Here is a 24,116-nt window from a genome sequence, read left to right as displayed (position 1 = left end):
AACAAAAAACAAGGCAACTGATGAGACCCTGTGGCGAGGATCGAAACTAGTCTTCCCTGCTTTACCCCTTGGCGAACAATGCCAAACCTTCTCCACTAATAAATTAGTTGTTTTAAATATTAAAACAACAACAGCTATTTTGAAAAATAAAAAAATAATAGTCCGAAATAATAATAAATAGACACAAATACAGTTACAACAAGTAAGCCAAGGCTATAGTCGGACGGGGCCGACCATGTGATACCCTACACCACTACCCTGCGAATTAGCTTTCAGCAAATCAAAATTCCTTTTGGACAATTCATTTAAGTTTTTTATGTTTATATTTTGAATTAAAAAGTAATGGTCCATTACACCCTCTAAATAATATCAGATCATCATCCAAATTTGTAGGCATCTTCTTCGACCTAAACCCCTACCTCGTGCAAAATATCGTGACTATTGAGCTGTAATTGCGACCTCTAGGGTGCTTATGATTACACTACAAGCAAAAAATTGGATATATTAGGCTGTAACTCTGTTACCTGAACACGTAAATCAACATAATTGATATCAATGGAAAGGACAAGAGGTGGCCTTCCAAATATATCTTTACGTGGGCGGAATGTGTCTTGCATGAATAAAGATATAACCCGTATATTACAAATTTTCACGCAAAAGCTTTGGTCCATTTAACCCTCTAAACATCATCCGATCACCATCTCAAATTGCAAGTATCTTCTTTGTCATATACTGTTACCTTGTTCAAATTTTTGCGGCGATCGGGCTTATATTACGACCAACAGAGCAGCTACAAAATCGGATAAAAATTATGTTTTTGGTCCACTTCACCCGCTAAATATTTCACTATCATCCCCAATAAGAATAGGGATCTATTCTGGTCTGAACCCGACCTCCATGCAAAATTTCGTGACGATCGGTCCATAATTGCGAGCTGGAGTTTGATTACAATTTATAATGGACAGACGGACGGACGGACACACATTTCAAAATCGCTTTATCTAGTCGAGATATGAAGATTGGTATACCACATTGGGGGTCTCCGACGAATACTTCGCGGTGTTACATGAATTTTTCCGAAAACAAACTTATAATACCCCTCCCCACATAGTGGTGTAGGGTATAAAAAGCAACGAGAAGACCTTTACATCTTCTTATAGAAAACGCTTATAGAATATCGGTAGATCTTTATAGAGAAGAAAAATACACCATGGTCGTTTAGACGACCACATGGTCTGCTTATAGAAGACCACAAAGCCTTTTTACAGAAGACCATAAAGTCTACTTATAGATGACCAAAAAGTATTCTTCTTAGAGAAGACTATAGAGTACATAGAAGTCCACAAGGTATCCATATAGAAGACCACAAGGTCTTATAGAAGAACATAAGACTTCATATAGGGGAACACAAGGTCCTCTTTTAGAAGAACACGATGTCTTCTTATTGAAGAAAACAAGGAGAGCACAATGTCCCCCTTATAGGAGAGGAAAATGTCTCCTGCTAGAAGATCACAATGGCTTTCATAGAAGAACACAAGGTCTTCTTATAGAGGAAACCACCGTGCTTTAAAACACTAGGTTTTCTTATAGAGACCACAACATCGTGAACTATGACGAACCAAGTGAACTATAGTGAACCAGGTGAACTAAAGTGAACCTGGTGAACTGTTGTGAACCTGGTGAGCTGTTGTGAACCAGGTGTCCTCTAGTAAATTCAAGGTCCTCTTATTGAAAACCACAAGACCATCTTAAAGAAGAACACAAGGTCTTCTGATAGAACACTACATGGTCTTCCTATAAAGGAACACAAGGTCTTCTTATAGAAGTATTCTTTTAAAAGACCATTAGGACTTCTGCAGACCACAAGTTCTTCTCATATAAGAAAATGTCTTGATCACAACATCGTGAACTATAGTGAACCAGATTAACTATAGTGAACCAGATTAACTATATTCAACCAGGTGAACTCTAGTGAACTAGATAAACTCTATTAAACCAGGTGAGCTCTAGTGAACCAGGTGAACTCTAGTGAACCAGGTGAACTCTAGTTAACCTGGTGAGCTCTAGTGAACCAGGTGAACTCTAGTGAACCAGGTGAACTCCAGTAAACCAGGTGAACTATAGTAAACCAGGTGAACTATAGTAAACCAGATGAACTCTAGTGAACCAGGTGAACTCTAGGGAACCAGGTGAACTCTAGTGAACCAGATGAACTCTAGCGAACCGGATGAACTATAGTGAACCAGGTGAACTCTAGCGAACCAGGTAAACTATAGCCAACCAGCTGAAAAACGATTGTAATGGACGATTTGAATTCAAAATCGTTCGAAGTACTACCAAACTCCTGTTTAGTAGAAAATTTTTAATTGATTGAAAACTCAAATGAGTCAAATATTTTTCAAAAAAGAGAAGTTTGGTACCAGTTCAAACTAGCAAAATGTTATATATTGAATTTGCCACATTCACGGACTTCGTTCGTTCACTCAGTTGGCGTGAAGGTGACTGGGATGGACTGGGATTTTTGAGCTGGGGCTTCATGATGAGCGGACGTATTAAGACAGTGGTTATTCTTGCTCTGACGACTTGTCGGAATCGGTAGTTGTTGAGGGGTTTGCTGGATGTCGGAAACCGGGCGATTTCGCCGATAGTTCGTAGATTGTCAGGAACCTGGTGTGTTGATAATGGTTTGTAGATAATCGGGATAACGGTTCATATATAATTGGGATGACGGGTTATAGATTATAAGGAAGACGGGTTATATATGATCAGGAAGACGGGTTACATATGATCAGGGAGCTGCTGTTATTACGACGGTTCACAGATGAGGGTTCGTCTATAGACGGTCGACGTGATGGGTAGGTGACGTTCGTGGGATCAACGTTCGATGCAATCGGTGTATTCGGCGCTAGGCTGTGGGTGATCGGGAATACGATGCGTGCGGCAGTCGATTGTTAAATTCGGCTGGAACTGCTGCTGGTGTTCGGGAACACGATAGGTTCGGCTGTTGTTGTTCGGGAGCACGATGTGTTCGGCAGTCAGATGTTGATGTTCTGGATAGCGAGGTGTTCGGCAGTAGGTGTTCGGGAATAAGATGGGCTCGGCTTTCGGCTGTTGTTGTTCGGGAGCACGATGAGTTCGGCAGTTGATGTTCGGTTCGGGAACACGATGGGTTGGGGTATTAGTTTAATGTTATGGTCTAATTTCTATTTCCATGCGCTATTGGTTTTTAACTTCGGAACAGCTGACCCGAAGGCCCAGTGGAACAGCTGACCCGAAAGCCCTGTGTATGTATTAGCCACCACAACTTAATGTATAGACCTCAAAAAGTATTTCTAACGCTTTAGCTCCGTATTGTAAGCTTGCGGATTTAGAAAACTCTTTTTCCCACCCGTGTAGCTAACTCCCAGCAGTAGTAAACTCCCTGTCCTCAAACATTTCTGAAATACTTTAGTGGCCTAGAGTATGAAGTAAATGAGAATTATTAGTCGTAAATACTGACGGCGATCGTTGTAAAGTTACACCGAAATGCACTTATCCTTTGCATTACATGTTATCTCCGAAGCGGATGGGTAGTAATGATGTAGTGTATGTTGCATATTGGATGGCTGCTTCCGTATGGTAAGGGTAGTTGTTGTTGTATTATGTACGTGAACATTTTGTCACGTTACAATTGTACTTCTATTTCTTTAAGTGCAATTTTAATTCTTCAATTAAATTATGCTGGTGCATACAAAGTTGATTTGTAGACTTTGTTATGCACATTTATGTGCCGTTTAGTTGACAGATTGCAGAATAATCAGCAACATTGTGTTACCTGAATGAAGTAGTTAACCTTCAATACAATATGCCAAACACAAAGGAACACAAGACAAACACACACAAAAAACCGGCATTACTTTTAAATTGCCAAACAAAAGAGATAAACGAAACAAGTACATACTACTCGTATGTAAACAATCACTTAAAAATAGCAACAACAACATTCAAAAAAGTTGATTTTTTAATGCAATCCAATCCAAACAAACAAAAATGGCAAATTTTAATGATGTGCTGCTGCCTGTCAAATGTGGAAATTAATTAATTGTGATCATCACCAGAGTAGTTTTGTCGTTTCTTCATTCTGTCAGAATCCAATGCTGCTGACTGATGACAAATGCATTTTGTTTGGGGAGGGTTTTTGCTATATCCACCACAAATGGTTTGAAATCTTCTGACAAGATTTATATAATTAAAGTCAACATAATAAAATTGTTCAATATGTCGTTTTTGAATGCAAAAATTTAGCCAAATTTGAGGATTTGGTCTGAATTTTTTGTTACCATATTTGGGGTGAATGATTTACAATATGTATTTTAAATGAATGAATTGTGGTGGTTTTTAGTTAAATTGTGGAACGTGCCATTCTAATGTTGTTTCAATTTTGGGGGGTTAATTATGATAGAATGGAAACAAAAAAGCCACTTCGGTGGCACATTGGCCAAATTGATTGTACAAACCAGTGATCTGGTCTCAGAAAAGCTCATATCAAATAGGATGGAAGCTTGGTTCCATTTGTGTATGATATCTTTGGATTTGGAGTTAAATGAAAGCAGTGGCATTGACAAATTTCTCAAAAGTAATCCTCAACTTTCTTCTTTCAACAGAAAAAACTTAAATTCTTGGAAAATTTATTCAACTGCATAAAAACCCCCATAAATTTTCCCTTTTACTTTTTCTCAATGATTTTTCATCGAGCGAAAAACCACAACATCGGCGATAACCTCCAGGTTCCGTTTTCCCAAGGTTTATTTTCTAAGTCTCCAGCATTGGGTTGGTTTGTTGTGATTCATCTTCATTTTCTGTTTCCATTTCATGTTGTACGTGCTTCAATTTTCCAAATGCTTCCTGTATCTCAAGTTGGCGGTCTTCACTTTTCTCTTGGTTTTTTGCCATTCTTCTGCATCACATGACCAAACAAACGGAGATGAAGGCGACCCTCTATGCTCCCAATGCAATCGAAAGGTTTTCGTTTTTTGTTTTCTTGAAATGAAAAACCAATATCTTTTTTTGTTTTGCTAATGTTTTGTTTGGTTTTCCACAAATGTTTTCTTTTGCAACATTGATTATCTAGAAATACAAACATGAAAAAAACTGAAACGTAGAAGATGAGCTTTACGTGACATTTTCAAAGGAAAATTATTAAATGCAGAAGAGAAAAAAAGTACTAAGAAAATTATATGAACTCTGTATTGGGTTTGTATTGCCTTCTTTATGGTGATATTTAATGATTTATTTATGTAAGTTTTTTATTGATGTTTATTTCTATCATAAATTAACTGTGTATAGAGTCGAGAGATCATAAAAGTTCAATTTGTTATAACAATTTTGCAATTTCTGTTTCGCGTTTTTTTTTTTCTTTCATGAATTGATAAATTCTGAAAATTAAACAGAAATGGAATATGAATAACTCGAAGTGAAAAGGTCATAAGTTGCAAAAAAATCTAAGAAAAAGGTTGTTGTACCTCACACAATGTGGTTGACGAGGAATTTTTAACGTATTGCTCCTAGACTTATGCCCACGCGACTGTCTATGTCACATCCTGAAGAGGGTTAATGGTGAAACTTTGCACAATGTTTATTGTTATTACAAAGGATAGAAATATTGCAATTCGTACTAAAAAGTCACGAAAATGAGTAAACGAGACTGAACCCAATATTACTGCGACTCTATTATGCTAATTTACCGAACTAGTAAAAAGTATAACTTGGCACACTTGTCCGATACAATGTTCGAACTCGTCCTGAACGCTCTATTATGGGAAAGTCTCCTCTTTCACCTTTGGGTGCATTTTATTTGGAAAAGTTTAGTTTATGACCTGTTTTCCAATCGCTTTGATTTTTGTTCTAACAACCTGTATTTACAGCCCCTTTACGGCAGTACAAGTTTTATCAAGGGCAAGTCCATATCTCTTGAGAAAATAGCTTGAAATCTGCAAAGAACCCCTATGACACCGTGTTCAGTGGTTGGAGCGCAAGATAACTCTCGAACGGATCTGTCAATTCGGTCCAAAATTTGGCATTCGAAATATTTATTTGATCCATACTTTGCACATCCTAATATATTTACCAGATATAGATCAGGTTCAAATATGGACTACATTTTCCACTCCTTCGGGTACCTCCCACACAAAATTTAGGATCAGTTCACTTTAAGACCTGCTCTCGAATCACTTCGGGGAGAGCACGATAACTCTCGAACTGATCAACCGATTTGGTCCAAAATTTGGCCTTTGTCATATATTTTCCAAACTAAGTTTCAGTTCGAAGATGGGCAATACTGTTCCACAACTTCCAGTACTTTCCCCAATATTTAAAAATGTCACTAAAATGGTATGCACTATACCTCTTGAACGGGGCAACCAATTTGATCCAAACTATGGATCTCCTAATATTTTGTTTAAATCTAGTTTAACTTCTAAAATGGCCCGTATCGGTCCTCTCCCCCACAACATTGGTGGCTAAGTGCAGTTTAGGGCCTGTTCGAAGATCCTTGGGAAATGTATATCGATGTTGTTCGTTGTGGTCCTGTTTACAGCGATATTATGTTTTCCGTGGACAAGTCCATGCTCCCTGGCATATTGGTCCAAAAGTTATACAATGACCCACTGAAATGACTAGTGTGCGCGATATCTATCGAAAAGATATGACTCAAAATGTAAGATCCACTTCCATAATGGACTATGTCGGTCTATTCCTTTAGTTAGCTGATCCGCAACACTTTTGAACTTTAATCCTAATCCACATTTTTGTCGGCAAAAAGACCCTAAATACATTTGATCTGTCCGTAGATGAAAGTTTGAGGTTATATCTGTGTCGGCAAAGCCGACTGATTCTTGTTTGACTAGATGTAGCTTTGATTAATTTTTCGTAGGAGTTGAGCTTAATGACCCATGATTTTTGCAAGTAAAAAAAAGAAAGCAGAAGATTCGAACCCACACAACCACTTCTATGTGACATGTTTCGCTTTTGGTAAGGCTCATCAGACATATCGGCTGTGGAGCGGCTTCGCTGTCATCGAACTTTTTATTCTTTCAAATGCAATTTGTTTTTACAAAGATGGATATTTGTCCATTCACTTGTATGGCTTCCATGACAAACGCTTAGCGCAGATTTTGGAAGTTACGAGTTTTGGCCCTGATTGCTAACACGCCGTGACAACACTTCTTTAATGTGTTTTCAAGAACCTGGGTTCAAACAGGAAAAAGAGAGAGATTGAAAAGGGGGAGTGTGAACAAATAGAGATGTACAGGACACAGAACGAAGTCCGAAAATTCTACCAAAGAGTGAAGCATCAAACTGATGACTTTGGTAAAGGCATATCCTCCTATAGAGACCAACAAGGTAATTTGGTAACTGATACAGGTAGTGGATATGGAAAGAACATTTTTCCAAACTGTTGGTATCCGATAACAGTGAAGACGGCAAAGATACCACAGATCCAGCCAAGATGAGGTAAAGAGTAAGTCGGCTGAAGAATAATAAGGCAGCAGGAGCCGATGGCTTACCAGCCGAGCTGCTCAAAACCGGAGGCGGCACGCTGATAAGGTGTATTCATCAGCTAGTTAGCACCATCTGGCAGGAAGAAAGAGTACCCGACGATTGGACTTGAGTATCCTGTGCCCCGTCCACACGAAAGGAGATAAGACTGTATGCTCTAACTATAGGGGCATAAGTCTACTCTCTATTGCCTACAAGATAGTGTCAGGGATATAGTGCGAACGACTAAAATTGGAAATAATTGGACCTTACCAATGCGGCTTTAGTCCACCATTGACCAGATATTTACCCTGCGGCAAATCCTGGAGAAGACCCAAGGGATGCAGATCGACACCTAACACCTTTTTGTCGATTATAAAGCAGCCTTCGATAGCCCGCTACGTTCAAAAGTATTCCAAGCCATGTCTGAATTTGGTATCCCCGCAGAGCTCATTCGGCTTTGTAAAATGACTCTAACTGACACAAGATCTTCAGTTAAAATATAAAAGAACCTCTCCGAAGAGTTTTGTACCAAAAGAGGTTTTAGGCAAGGAGACAGCCTTTCGTGTGATCTTTTCAACATCCTGCTAGAAAAGGTTATACGAGAGGCAAACGTCAAAAGAAGTGGCACAATCGACATCAATAGCCAAATGTTACTTGCTCATGCTGATCATATAGACATCATGGGATGATCAGTAAAGGAAGTAACCGATACCTTTATTAGGGTCGAATGAGAATCTGATAAAGTGGGTCTGGCGGTAAACGGCGAGAAGACAAAGCTGATGGTGTCGACGCGCAATGCGTCTATTGAGATCGGACCAGCTGTTGAAGTTGGTACCTAAAATTTTGAGGTAGTAAAAGACTTCGTATATCTCGGTACTGCCGTAAACACAACAAACGACATCAGTTGTGAAATAAAAAGAAGAATTGTATTGGCCAACAGATGCTACTTGGGCTTAAGTAAGCACTTTAAAAACAAAGCCACAACTCGTCAAAAAAAAAACAATAACGCTTTACAAAACACTGGTACTACCCGTGCTGATGTATGGTTCCGAAGCCTGGGTACTTGCGCAAGCAGATAAGGCAGTACTTGGCGTGTTTGAGAGAAAAATTCTTCGAAATATCTACGGGCCGATCTGCGTTGACGGTGAATATCGACTTCATATGAACCACCAGCTGTATCGGCTACACAACTATATCAATATAGTTAAACGTATCGAGATGCAACGATTGCGTTGGCTAGACCATGTAATAAGAATGAGCTATGATGAACCCGCTCAAAAGGCGTATAAATTCGAGCCACATGGCGGTACACGCAGAAGTGGCAGGCCAAAGAATAGATGGCGCACACAAGTGGATGTAGAAATGACAAGGCGCGGTATTCCAAAAAGCGAAGCACTAAACAGAGAGAATTGGAGATCTTTTCTTAGCTCGGTCTATGGAACAAATGTTCTGTAATGGGCCAATGGACCATTAAAAAATTTCAATAACTCGTGATAATATGGTCAACACAAAATCGACCAATATCCTTGCGATTTTTAGTATTTGTTTTAACGAAAATAACGTCATGTTATACATACTTCAATTATAACGCTACAACCAACAAAATGTTTGTTTTTCTCTCTTAGTTAGCATATTTTCTATCCCTTCGTTTAAAATTTTTGGGAATTTTAGACAATTTGTTGTTTTTGGCACAAAATATTGAATTTGGACACACTGTGCAAGGCCTCAAACCATTGGAGGTCCATAACCGCGAAAGTGGAAGTGATGGGGAAAATCGCCGGGACACGTGTCTTCTTATTTTTGGTCTTCTATTATGCTGCGGAGTCAGCGATTGTCGCACAGTGATTTTTTAAGAATTGTATGTAAATAATTATTAAAAAATAATGTATAAAGCTGGGATATTGAAATTTTGGGAAGTGTTTCACTACATAAAGGATTTTTTCAAAGAATTTTTACTGTTTAATTTTTCAATGGCATTTATGATGTCCTTGATATCCTTGAATGTAATAATTTATAATTATTCTACAAAGCCAATACTCTCCTCTTTAATATGACACCGATACCAGCATCATGCGATGAGTACAAGTATTTAAATATTTTTTGAAAAATTATGTCCTTTGAAATTTGAATGTCCTTTGAAATCTCAACAGGGTGAGAATCGAAAAATCAAAAACGCAATTTTACTCCATTTGGCTTATAGTTTCAGACGTTCATGTCGGGTTCATGTGTAATATTGGCTGTCGGACGGTGTAATACAGTGCGTCACCTTTCGGTGTTGTTGTGTCGCCTTTCCCAATCCAGCATATTTCCTATATGCCAGTAATATCGACCTTGTATTTTTCAAGTACATCTGCCAATGCGTAAATTCCACCTTCTTTACAAAGAGTGCAAACATTCCAGGTGTAGATTCTTTTCCTTTTTTCTTATTATGTTGCTTTTATAGGGATGGGTTATTGGCCCAACGCCTAACCTAAGTGTTTTACGTTATTATGGGTGAACGCGCTCACTAGCATTAACGGGTGTTATATGCAACTCCCCACGGGGAGGACAGTGTGCACTTGAGATGAAAGAGGTACCAGGATAAGTCCTAGGCTTTGCTGTGTTAAAACCGGTTGCTTAATTAAATCAAAGCAATTGGAATTTATCTTAAACGACATCACATTCAAGCAAAACTCAAGATCCAATGTTAAAATAGAATATGTTATAGGAAGCGAATTTCTAAAGTGTTGTAGGGTATCATATAATCGGCCTCTCCCAACTACCGTGCTCCCTTAGTTGTTAATTATACATTTTAACTAAAACTCAACTGTTTTTATGTTGAGGTTATATATTAGCACTGCTGGTTCCCCGCCAATTTTGAAGCCACAAAATCACATCGAAAACTATCATACTATTTCCTTAATGTTATTGTTTTTTTACGTTCAATACTAAAAAAAACTATTTTTATAAAAAACTTGATTTTATTAACACCATCTTCTCTGAGTTGACTTACGTTTTAGCATACAAATTATATATCAACGACAAATTTTATATGCAAATAAAATCGGTTATGATTTTCATTATTATTATTTTTGTATTCATTGTATTTGCTAATTTATGCGTCTTTATACACATATCACGGCGCATATGATTGTCAGGCACTGACAGAGTATCAAAAAGAAAACAAGAAATACAAACACCGAATGAAGAAAAGTATAAAAAAGATTAATAATTATATACATTAAACTCGTTTTTGCAGTTTAACATAACAAACTGGTTGATTAATGAAATTTGACCTCTTTTTTCACAATGTTTTTTTCTTCACAATTTTGTGCGTGTATGGCAGGCTGGCAATTGAAACTCATGCCTTTTTCACTCTGTTTGTTTGGCTATTTTGAAAATTAAATTAAATGATATATTGCCCCTTATTGAAATGTAATCTTTGTATGTTTTTTTTTTTTCAATTTGTTGTGTGGTGGGAATATTTTTTTAAATTTATATTCAAGATAATTATATGGTTTTAAAATTGGGTATAAAATTAAACATGTAATAAGATTTGCATTGTTAAGTGGGTAATTTAAATTAAATTAATTTAAATAATCTGTGAGATGCAAGCAAAGAAATGAACCACTAGAGGAAATTGCAAATAATACTTTGTTGACTTTTAAAGTAAAATCGTAAAACAACAATTCAAAACAACTACTCAAAGTTATCTCTGTTTTGTTCGTTAAACCAATTTTGATTTGTTTGGTTAACAATGAATGTACATATTTTGTAACAACAATCTGTTCATATATAAAGTAGGGCACAATAACGCTCTAGGGAAAATGGAACACTTTTCACGCAACTGAAAATAGAAACAATTAATTTAAAGTATTAATGACCTGCAAAGAAAAAAAACAATTACTTTCTTCACTAGTATTTCCCACATGATATTGGGATAAAATATATGGTACAGCAATTGGGTTTTGCTTTTGTTTTTGTTTCATAAAAATATAGTTTTTTATTTTTATAAATAATAAAAAATTATTGCCTTAAAATTTTTTTCTGTACATTCTCCAATATCTATATTTTTTATATCGTAAAAATCCGTTTTAATAAACGCCAATTCATCCTGTCTCATATTACCTATCCTCGGGTTTTTGCATTAAGCTGCCAGCAAAACTTAAAAGAAAATATAGACATGTGGGTTAAATGTGGTGGTTTCAGTTATGGCCACAATCGCCAAGACTAGTTTTATCTGTCTGTTGCAGCTTATGTTGTTGGCAAATACTCACCAGACCACTTAATTGTTAAATAATATTGAAAAGAGTTTTCTGTTGAAATTTATTAGCAAATCAAAAGCAAATACTGTTATTTTTTGTTGGCTCATTATAAAATATGTATATGAAAAGAAATAAGAAAAAAAAATACTTTTAAATAATTGTCTTTATTTCATATTTGCTGAAAAGTCAATTTGTCGCGGCGTTTGTAGCTTTCACCGTGTACAGCTGTTTATGATTAATGTAAGCGGTGTTTATGTTCAAAATGGCAAATGCCAAAAGGAGAAAAAGAAAATTTCATAATTTTTTTTTTTGTAATGCCATTTAACAACATTAAATAATTAAATGTTATTAATTATGCTTGCAAATTGTTGCCTCAAAGAGTCGGTAAGTTAAGGATTCACAAGATACGTATTTCCTGTTTATTTGGCATTAGATTTATCTATTTGTTTTGCTTAAGCAAAAACTTGTCAAATGTGTATGTCTTTATTTCTTTTCTGGTTACTTTTTTATGAATCAGCTTTGCTCATATATGTTTCTTGTTTCATCCGCTATGGCTTTACCTGAGTTTTATCTGCCGAAGCCATGATTCATCTCTCTTGATACTCCGTTTTAAGAGATGATGACAACTTTATCCAAATAAAGGTTGGAACAGAAATCTTAACATGTTCTGTTTCAAGTGCTAACTGGTATGTTGAGATTTACCTGAAACATAAACATGGCGACAGAGAACCGGATATGGCTGACTATGTGATGACCTATATTAATCACCTGTTTTTTCATCTTCTTTGAAGATCAAAAAATATTGTGTGTATTATTTGTTCATAGTTATAGATGTTCCGCTTGATAAGTGGTTAAGAGAATATTTCAAGTTGTAATTGTCAGAAAGTTGTTACTAGTTCTTTAATTGGAAATTTTGTTTCGGTAAGAGAAGATAAAGTACGAAAAATAATTACAACAAATTATTTTGTAGTAACCACCAATGAACGCAAACAAACGAAACGATTTCCCGTACTATTCACACAAAGCCTCGAACTTTTGTTTTTTTCTGAATCGTTTCGTTCTCAAAGGAAACAAAACACTAACTTTTCAACTGAAAAAGAACAAAACTGTACGATTGCTGAAATGTACTTTGGCTATGCTGTTCAGAGTTGTTTCATTCACAAACGAAACAAAATGAATCGCTTGCTGTGCGAAATGATCAATGACGTAGTCAGACACATATTTGATTGCTTAAAACCCTATGAGCTAGCATCAACATAATTTTAATATACTGCGATGGGTGTTTCAATCAACTACCAAACGTTTGCAGTGTGTATTGTACGGTTTCGTTTTCTATGAGTTGTTGTGAAGTGGAGAACTTTTCATTTTTCTTTTTTTTTTTTTTTTGCACTCACGAATGTAAACAAAACGAAACTAAACGGCGAGTTCGGCCAATTTGGGTTATGTTTCCTTTTGTTTTGTTCATATGGAAAATACGAACGAAACGTTTGCAAACGTTTAATAATTTGTTTCCGTACGCTGGTAGCCACATAATGGTTATAATAATTGAAAATATCCCAAACTATTAGGTACATTCTTTAACAACGTTGCTCAGCCAATTATGCAGAAAACTATTGCCTAGATCAAATGTGTCTTAAGTCATGTGTCAATTTAGCGAAAAATATTAGTAGGTGACAAAAGAATACCGCATGGCCTGAGTTTTTGAAACATTCGGGCATATATCGGAAGAAGTATGGAACATAAAACTATAGAATTATGACAAAGACTAAAAATTAGGGCGGGGCGATTTGTATGGAAGGAAAAAAACCTTAATGGGCCCTTCGCGTTTCTGATTCCTGGGATTGAACTGAGCAAAAAAGTCCACTAGACCATAGGTCTACCGCGAAAATCAAGCCTCCCGATTTTGACTTTAAGTTTTTTATCCACGTTTTTTGGACATTTTAGCATATAACGGACAAACCATTGAGATTTTCGATCCAATACAAAGACAAAAATTGTAGCCAAGGCAGTGATTAAAAACTCTCTAACACATCGCAAAAGCATTGGAACGCTCCTTCAGGCAGCTTTGGCCTTGAGAAGGTGCAAACTTTTCGGAAAATGTCGATAAATGGCACTGTGCTACAAAAGTTGACCAGAAAAATATTCAAGCGTTCTGATGCAAAATTCTATCGTGTTGGGCTAAGTTATAGTGGTTTATGTCTGAAAACCCCCACAAAAAAAACTATAACTGAATTTCTCACAATTATCAAAATAAATATTGAGCAAAATACAAAAAAAAAAAAAAAAACATTATATATTTGAAAATTATGAGAAATTCAGTTATAGTTTTTTTGTGGGGGTTTTCAGACATAAACCACTATAACTTAGCCAGTTATATCCTAGTTCAATCCCAGGAATCAGAAACGCGAAGGGCTCATTAAGATTTTCAAATCGCCCCGGCCTACTACAAATTCTACACAAAATTTAGGTGCAAGAGGTGTGTAAAGGAGTCGCCCTAAATATTGGGACATTTCGGTGCCTTTAACTCAGGAAGTATTGGTTTCCCCTAGCAAAAAAACAATAATGTTCTGGTCACGATAACAACCACTACCCGCTAAATTTTCAACATGATCCGAGAAGCGACCTTGAACTGAATAAAAACACAAAAGCGTTAAACTCTTGAAGAAGAAGTACCTGAAGAAATTGACCGACATGGCCCATTTTGAAACTGGATTCAATTTTGGAACTCACAACTTGTTCCCCCTCAACTTTCCCGCCCTCAACATACCCCCCTCTCAACTTCCCCGCCCTCAACATGTCCCACCCTGAACATGCCCACCCCCACTCAACTTGCCTCCCTTAATTTACCCCCTCAACTCGGCCCCTTTTTTAAGGTCGTAACCGTCTTCTCTAGGGGGACTTCAATGCTCATCATGAGTTATGGCATTCGTCCGTAGCAATGACCAGAGACCTATAGTGCTAGCTGAGCAGATTGATAGCTTGACGTTTTGCATGGTCAATGAGGACGCCCCTACCAAAATTAGCGGAGAGTGTTACAGTTCGCCAGGTATAACAATCGTGTCACCTTGTCTGACAAATAACGTCACCTGGCAACCCGTCGTTTCTCTTGGAGCAGGCTATTTCATCACCTCTGAACGCCGCACTTTTACCAATCATCGAAAAGATCTTTGGTCTGGTTTCAGAGAGTTCACTAATGAGTGTGATGAGCTTACTCGAACAGTGACCCCACAGTCAGGGAACTGACACTGGAAGTTAACAGGTTGGTGGGTAAGCCTAACAAGTTGCAACATTGGAGCAGTAATAAGTGAATTACGACCAACGGTTAAGTCACTCTCTAATCTCTCTCTGGATGATAGGACCTCCGCACAGAGGGGAAACATAGGCCTAAAGTTGCTCAAAACTCAAAATATGAAAATCGTTTTTTTATGAAAAAATGTTGAAAACGGCAACCAGACTCTTTTCTACATTTGCTATAACCGTCCTCGACTTTGTAAGATTAACCAATCCAATGCAGCAGTCGATTGAACTCAGCCATACTGAAAACAAAAAGTAAATTTTCGAAAACTAAGAAATTAGGTGAACATTAAAATGACATTATTTTCGCGAAAATTTATATTTTTCAAGATTTATTGTTTTTGTAAAGTCTCCGAAAAAGATTAGCATTTAAAGTTTTCATATTGATTTTACATCTTTGCTCTTTAATAATGGTGATACATATCCTCTTTATGAACATTTTTTATGATAATTTTTAAGATTACTACAATTTCAATAGAGAAAAAGTCTATTTCCCCGTCGTTTCCCGACCATAGTTTCTTCTAATGTTTTATGCGCTTGAGTCTCAAATATCAGATTCAATCATAAAAAATTGCGCATATTTGCGCCATTCCGAAAAAAATCTTATTATTCTCAACAAAAATATGAAATATTTATATGGAATTGCAAGGTTTACCCACACTAAATTTTGTTCCACCTTATAACCGGGACTCTTATTTATCAGACTAAACCAGCACCTATCAAATATGTTCGCATTATTCAGAAACATTCACGGCTTTTCACATGTGAATTGAGAAAAAAATAATTTAAGTAAGTTTCAAAAAATAAAATTTGGAATGAAATATATGTATATGGGACTATATATACATCTGTACCGATTTGTTTGAAAATTGGCTAAATGTTTTTTAGGCTAGTTCAGGTTGCATGTGTCAAATTTCAGTGATTTTGGTGCATTTTTATCTCATATCATGATGCGAAATCTGGACCGATTTTCATTATTTTCTAGAGGATTAATCCTTGTACAGAATATATGACTATAAATGAGCTTTCTAGGGCTTTTGATCAACTTTTAACACAAATTTCCCTTCTGTGCTCCGTTACGTTTAGCGACGAAACGCAGACTGAACCGAAGAGGTGCCCAAGTTATTTTAATCGACAGTTTGTCGAGTACCCCGGGAGTGACAGGGCGAAGAGAAGAGTACTACGTTGCATTACATCTCTTCTTGCCGAGGATGATCGACCAAAACTGATGGAATCTCCATGGTAATGCTGAAACAGCTGGAAGAGCCGGGAGTCAAGTATCTCACAAAAAACCTCAACATGTCGCTTGCAACCCACATCGCTCCCGAAGTCTAGAAAATGGCAAGGTGGTCCCTCTACTGAAGCCAGGTAAGGATGCTAGCAAAGATTAATCGGTAAATAGCAAAAGCTCTTGAGGTTTTACTCCTCACATTTACCAGCATGGATTCCGTAAGCACCGCAGCACAACAACAGCGCTGCAAGCCATCTCCACACATATTAGTCGAGGACTTAACCAGAGCAAGCCCTGTAATAGAACAGTGATGGTGCCGCTCGACTTATCAAGAATAAGAAGTCCAAGTCTTTTTATACCCTCAGCATTTATGCTAACGAGAGTGTATACACTTTCATACGGGCAAAATGTGTCTCATCGAAGTAATGGTTTTAGACCCCAAGTATGTTTGGACGAAATGTGTTTCAGACAATTTGGAGTCGATTGAGCAATGTCCGTCCGTCTGTCTGTCTGTCTGGCTGGAGCGCACGATAACTCTCGAACGGATCAACTGATTCGATCCAAAATTTGGTTTTCGTAATATTTTGTCCAAACTTAGTTTAAGTTCGAAGATGGGCTATATCGGTCCACTCCTTCCGGTACCTCCCCCACAAAAGTTCGAAAATATTCGGAAAATTTGTGCGCACGATAACTCTCGGAGGAAGTAACCGATTTGGTCCATACTTTGCACATCATGAAATTTCTACTAAACTTAGATGAGGTTCCAAAATGGACTCAATCGGTCTACTCCTTCGGGTACCTCCCACACAAAAGAAACAGCCCGAAAGATGTAAAAAAAATTCCTATGTCACCATATGTGGCTGTCGGTCCAACATTTGGTCTTCGTCATATTATATCCAAACTTAGTTTCATGGGGCAATACCTCACCACAACTTCCGGTACTTCTCCCCGATATTTAAAAAATGTCACTAAAATGCTAGGACAATATCACTTGAATGGGGCAACAAATTTGGTCCAAACTTATTTTTTCAAAATTTAATTTAACTTCTAAAATGGCCCATATCGGTCCTCCCTAAGGATACCTCCCCCACAAAGGTTCAACATTTGTGTCTTAGTGCAGTTAATTCCTAATTTAAAATTCCTAAAAAAGGGCCACAAAATTATAAAGAGACCTTAAATACATTCGATCTGTCCGTAGGTGAAAGTTTCACTTCACATTGGCTGAGGGTATATATCTGTCGGCAAAGCCGACTGACACTTTTTTACTTGTTCTATGCGAGATTGCCACTCTGTTTACCTCATGGGGTGCGGAGGTGAGTCTGAGTTCAATGTCATGGTCGATGGTAGCAGAATTGCGGCCACACACTGCAAAAGTTCCTAGGGGTAATATACAATAGCATGTTTACGTCGTCTCGCATGCCACAGCCTTCTGCGACAAGTTGAGATGTGCAGACAAGGTCTCAAATCCTTAGATGCCAACACTTAGGCATAAAGAAACAATGTTGACTGATGTAAGCTATGAGGCGTCATGTGGTCTGCGAATATACATAAGTGTAACCCGATGGAAAAATATTCAAACATGTCAGAATGCTGCTCTAAGAACTGCAATAGGGAGGCTCCTCATGTCTTCAGTGGACCATCTACATGTACAGTACAGCAACACAATGGCAAGCTTTCGTTGCCATATACTGGAAAGGACCATCCTCCTCCCCAGCCAGTCATGTCAGGAGGGATCTTCATGATCTAGAAATAGAGGTTAAACTTTACAAGAGAGAACCGCTAGATCAAGAAGCCTATCAAGCATTAAGCATCCACACAAATGCGGTGGCAAAATCGTAAAAACCTAAAAAACTCCTACATATTGAAGTTTATGTTCCTAATTTCCTTTCTCTCTCGCTTGGAAGGTTATACAAATTTTCCAACTAAACATCTCAGAATGTATATGGGAGAACTTCTCTCAATATAGAACAGAATTTTCTTACTATAAGAAGTCTCTTTCTTAAACCTACCAGTAACTTTAGGAGGGATTAAGGGATTTTTTCATATTATACAAGGTTTCTCTCACGAACTAGATTTAAAAAAGAAGCAAATAGACGCCAATGTGCCGACTCTACCATTATAATAAAATATTTATATAATACATTAATGTTCCCACATTCAAATTTTAAAAGAAAACATCTTCATACATTAACAAAAAACTTTAAATATAATGTCTCAAAACCTTTACTATCTCTCAACACATTTCTCAACACGTCCAATGATAAAACAAAAAAAGAATGAAAAAAAAAAACAAATAAATCCATCCCTCGATTATCGTAAATTCAAGCTAAAGAAAAAAACCCCAACGACTTGTCGGTATTGGTGTTATTGCCCTTAAACAAGCAGGAACACAAACCTAACACATCCTGTTAAAGATGCTCCCAAACTAACTTGAGGGCGATCAATGAACTCAGCAGCACCACCACAACTCATTTGTGGTGGTTGGTTATACAGTTGCATCCGTTCGTTGGCGGTTTTCTTCGTCATCATTTTTGTCAGTGGCATAAAGAGATGGCATAACCACGGGGTCACATGCATTTGACCCCCTAAAGGCATTTACAAGCGAGCGACATAAAGACAGCACGACGACGAAGAAGAAGATGTAGGTAGACCCTTCTTCATTTTACTTCTTTGGTTTTAATTCAATGATACGCTGGGTTTTTATATCATTTTGGTTTTCCTCGTTTTTTTTTTGCTGCATTTTATTGCTTTTCTCACTTTAATGACTAATAAAACTAACGATTATTTAAAATAACTCGTATACAAGCTGGTTAGACATGAAAACTCTCACTTTAATGTTGTAATGTAATGGAAGAAGAAAATGAAAAAAGGAAACATCAAATATCTTTGATATAAACTGGTAACAGTTTTCCACTAAAAGCAGAAATAGAGAAAAAACTCACAACAAATGCCACCAGTTATGAATGATTGTGACAACAATCAATGGCCACGGCTAGCTGCTGCTAACCAAAAAAGGAAGTTTTTTTAAGTTTAATTTCTTTCGTCTGTTATGGTCCAGGCAAAAGTCTTAAAAGCCATTGACTTCAAATGATTTTTTTCTCTTATTTTTTCAAATGAAATCCGTTTATTGCTGGAGTTGGTTGGTTGTAAAAATTACGATAAAACCCAAGGAGACATTAAGGTATTGGGTGTTTAATGCTTCATGCTTACCAATAACAATTTCAAATGGGGTATTTTAAGAGGGGTTTTTATTTTCTTGAATTGAACTCCAAGAAAATGCAAAGGCAAACGAATTATATTCGGCAACCTCATACACTCACTTTAAATAGATTCTGCATTTCAGTTTAAGGCCCCACAAAACTATGCATTTTTTCAATTCGACCTCAAGCTGTGCATTATAATGAACAGTTTTGCATTTGAAAAACCGTTGGTTTTGTTTTCTTCTACCAGTTTATCGATTTATTTCGGTTGTTTAAATTTTTCCAATTGTTATTACATTTACTATTTCTCAGTACAGACAACAACTGACTGACTCCGTAGATATGCAGACAGGCAGACGGACAGCCAGGCAGGCAGGTTTATAATATTTGACCAACGGCCACTAATTGGTTGGAAAATAAATTTAAACGAAACGAAAAATCACACAAAAAAGCTCCAAGTGATCTTCATGGCTAGGGGCTAAACAAAGCGTGCTCGTATGGTCAAAAGCTATACCAAGGCAATTGTTTAATTTGTTACTAAGCATTTTTGGGCTTAAAAAAAAACTTTAAAAAATATTTCTTTTATTACGGTCCCATAAAAAAGCCCACTGATTTCTGCCTAATTTTTTTTAAGATTTTTTTATTTGTTCACAATTTATGATATTTGATTGTTGATTTATCAGTCTCTAGGTTTTTTTGTTCATATTTCAAACAAAAAAAATCCCTACGATTTCTGCTTAATTGAAATATTAAATTGTTGCCATTTTTCTTTTGCTCTAATAAACGTTTTGATTTATTGGCTTGGTTTGTAGTGGTTGGGATTTTTTCGTCGTTGTTCCATTACATTCTTGAAGTTCATTAAACTCTTTGTCTGTCTGTCTGCCTTTGATTGTCCGTTGATTATTGCAATTAAGCAGGTCATTAGTTTCTTCATTAACTTGCGTTTCGTTTTTGCTGATTTCATTTTCGTTTACGTTGTTTGCTTTTTTTTGCCAAATTTTGCTTTATTACGTTGACGGTTTCATTTCCCTTTTACCAAGAAATTTCGTAATATAGAACGTCTGTGTTTTTTGCTCTACTTTAAGCTACAAGAAAAACAAATATGTGTGACTGTGTGTTCGTACAAATATTGATAATGTGTAATTTGCTGTTGTTAGCTGAATTATATATGGTCTTCTTCTTGTTAGTTTTAATAAGTTACGCTTATGAGTTCCCTTGCAAAAATAATTATGTTGTTGTTTGCAAATTGATTTAGCTCGTTAGAAAAACGTTATATATTATTTTTGGCAAAAGATCGTCGACATTTTGACCCTGGACCAATCGTTTATTATACTAAAGGATCCATCAAACTATTACTTATTAGGGGTAATGAGCCAATCATGGGAATCTTGGAGTTGAATAAATTTGAACAACCTTAAAAATCCAAATGGAAGGTGGATTAAATTCCTATGCATATTTGTGCAAATACGGTATCTAGTCAATAGGAACTCAACAAAACGTTCAGAGATAAAGGAACACAGAAATGGTAACCGCGAGAAAGCGAAATGCCTTCTTTTTCATAACAAGTGGGCACTCAATATTTTTTAAAACTAACAAGTAAAAAAGCGTTAAGTTCGGCCGGGCCGAACTTTTCATACCCTCCACCATAAAATATTCTGAACTAAAATGGAATAATTAGTTTTCATTTCTGTCCCCAACTTTAAGTGGGTACGTTAAAATGTCAGATAATGTACATAAAATGCTTCATTCGGGACTATGTATGTTGACAATTTTTGGTGGGCTAGAAATTGGGAGGTACCGTTATATAGGTGTTATAATAAAACATGGACCTATATTGACAGTTTTTGATGGGAGCCTTTAATGTCAAATAACTCCTAATTCGGTTAAAAATTGCCGCTAGAATCCTCAAAATACCGAAAATCGGTACATAAAGTGGGAACTTCAAATGTCATTAACAGCTAGTTCGGAGGTATGTGGGCTATACGAAAATATGAACTTAAATGAACCACTTTTGTTGCAGAATTTTTGTTGGCTTTTAAATTTTAAATTACAAAAAGTTCGTACAAAAAATAAAGCTAAGTTACGGAAAATCAAGAGGTTTGTTTTGGGGCTATACCAAAACATGGACTTACGTTGGTTAAACATTTTAAGTAAAATCCTCAAAGTACCGAAAATCGGGAAGTATCGTTATATTGGCGCTATGTTGAAAATTGTTGATGCAGATGTGTGGTGACCACTACAACCTTCAAATGTCAAATTACTGCTAGTTCGGTTAAAAATTGTAGCTAAAATTGCAAAATTACTGAAAATTGGGAGGTACCGTTATATGGGAGCTATATCCGAACATGGACCTATGTTGACAATTTTTGATGGAGAGGTGTTGTGACCACTAAGAACTTCAAATGTCAAATTACTGCTAGTTCGGTTTAATATTGTAGCTAAAATCATCAAATTACTGAAAATCGGGAGGTACCGTTATATGGGGGCTTTATCAATACATCGACCTTTCTTGACAATTTTTGGTGGAGAGGTGTGGTGACCACTATGAATTTCAAATGTCAAATGTTCAAATTACAGATAATTCGGTTAAAACTTGTAGGTAAAATTCTCAAAATACCGAAAATCGGGAGGTACCGTTATATGGGGCTATACCAAAACATGTACCTATGTTCATAATTTTTTTTCGAATATAAGTTTTTTGGTCACTAAGAACCCTAAATATCAAATTATAGCTAATTCGGTCTAAAAATGTGACTTAAAACGTCAAAATACCTGAAATCGGGCGGTAACGTTATATGGGGGCTATTCCAAAACATTGACCTATGTCTAAATGTCAATTTATAGCTAAATCGGTCTGAAAATGTAGCTAAAAACGTCAAAATACCGTAAATCGGGGGGTACCGTTATATGGGGCTATACCAAAACGTGGACCTATGTCCACAACTTTTGTTATATAAGTTTATTGACACTTAAGAACCCTAAATGTCAAATTATAGCTAAATCGGTCTGAAAATGTAGCTAAAAACGTCAAAATACCGTAAATCGGGGGGTACCGTTATATGGGGGCTATACCAAAACGTAGACCGATATAGCCCATCATCGAACTTGACCTGCCTGCAAACAAAAGACGCATTTTCCCAAAATTTCAGCGTCCTATCTCCATTTTTGTGGATGCTAGAGTGATTACCACAGACGTACGGACGTGCACAGATCGACTCAAAATTTTACCCTGATCAAGAATATATATACTTTATAGGGTCGCAAATGAGTATTTCAATGCGTTACAAACGGAAAAACAAACATAATATACCCTCCATACTATGGTGGAGGGTATAAAAATAATTACAAGCGTCCAAAAATGGATCATTAGCATAACTATCCTACTTACTTCCTCAGATGGCTTTTATATTAAACAGAACGTTTTTTGCACAAGACATCTTCCAAACACACAGATCTTTTACTTTACTTCTCCAATTTTGGATGCCATGTTTTGTGATATAATCTTCAACTTGGTTTTTTCCATAAGATTTTGGCCCGTATTCATAGGATTTTGTGGGGTATTTTTATCCATTCCAGCCAATGCAATCGATACGTTACTTTTTACTATATCAATGTCGGTCGGATGGGAACAGCTCACGGTTTATAGGACGTAGATATTCACCGCCAACACATATTGGTCCCTAAATCTTTCGTAGAATTTTTCTCTCAAACACACCAAGATCTACGTCATCTGCTTTCGCAATTACTCACATCCATACATAAGCACGGGTAGTATCAGAGTCTGGTAGAGTATAATTTTTGTTTGACGAGACATGATTTTGCCTTTAAACAGTTTACATAGAACAACGAAGCATCTGTTGACCAATATTATTCTTCTTTATACACTCAGCCTTTCGATACGACCAAAAATGTGCCTCATCGAAATAATAATGGGTTAAGACTCCAAGTATGTTTCGACGAAATCTTTTTCAGGCAATTTGGAGTCGATTGAGCAACGTCCGTCCGTATGTCTGTCTGGCTGATGCGCACGGCAACTCCCGGACGAAAAAACAGTTCGCATCCAAAATATGTTGTCCAAACTTAGTTTAAGTTCGAAGATGGATCATACGGTCCACTCATTCCCGTATCTCCCCCACATAAATTCAAAACTGTTCGCTAAAATACTGCGCACGATAACTCGTAAAGGGTGTAACCGAATTAGTCACAAGTTTGTACATGGCAATATAACTGCCAGGCATGGATCGGGTTCAAATATGGACTACATCGATCCACACTTTCGGGTACATTCCACACAAACTTTGGAATAATTGAAGTTTAAGAGCTCCACTAGGATAATTTTAATATTTTTCAGATGGTTATCCTTGTGTCCCTCTTTACAACTGTAAATATTTTTCAAGTTCATACCTCCTGAGATAATGGCTTAAAAGCTCCATGAAAGCTTGACGGCCCCAACTTAAATGACAAATCCACAAGATAACTCTAGAAGGGAGTTTCTGATTGGTCCAAACTTTGGGTCGTATTATATCATCTAGTCATGTATTAGGTTGAAATATGGACTATATCGGTTCCGTCCTTCGGGTACCTCCCACACAAAAGTTGGTAAAAGTGCAGCTTAACAGGTCATCTCGG

At 36.8% G+C, this 24,116-nt stretch overlaps 1 protein-coding gene across 3 annotated transcripts in view; it reads left to right on the top strand.

Annotated features, from left to right (window-relative positions):
• Cad99C (cadherin 99C) overlaps window positions 1-24,116 on the top strand; it is a 463,896-nt gene that overhangs the window by 23,691 nt on the left and 416,089 nt on the right. The window lies entirely within an intron of this gene.

The sequence above is a fragment of the Musca autumnalis genome, unplaced genomic scaffold, assembly GCF_047663935.1.
Source record: "Musca autumnalis isolate F117 unplaced genomic scaffold, ASM4766393v1 scaffold_1, whole genome shotgun sequence".
NCBI classification, from domain to species: Eukaryota; Metazoa; Arthropoda; class Insecta; order Diptera; family Muscidae; genus Musca; species Musca autumnalis.
Note: the sequence above shows the minus strand (reverse complement) of the source record. Positions and strands in the feature narration are given on the sequence as shown.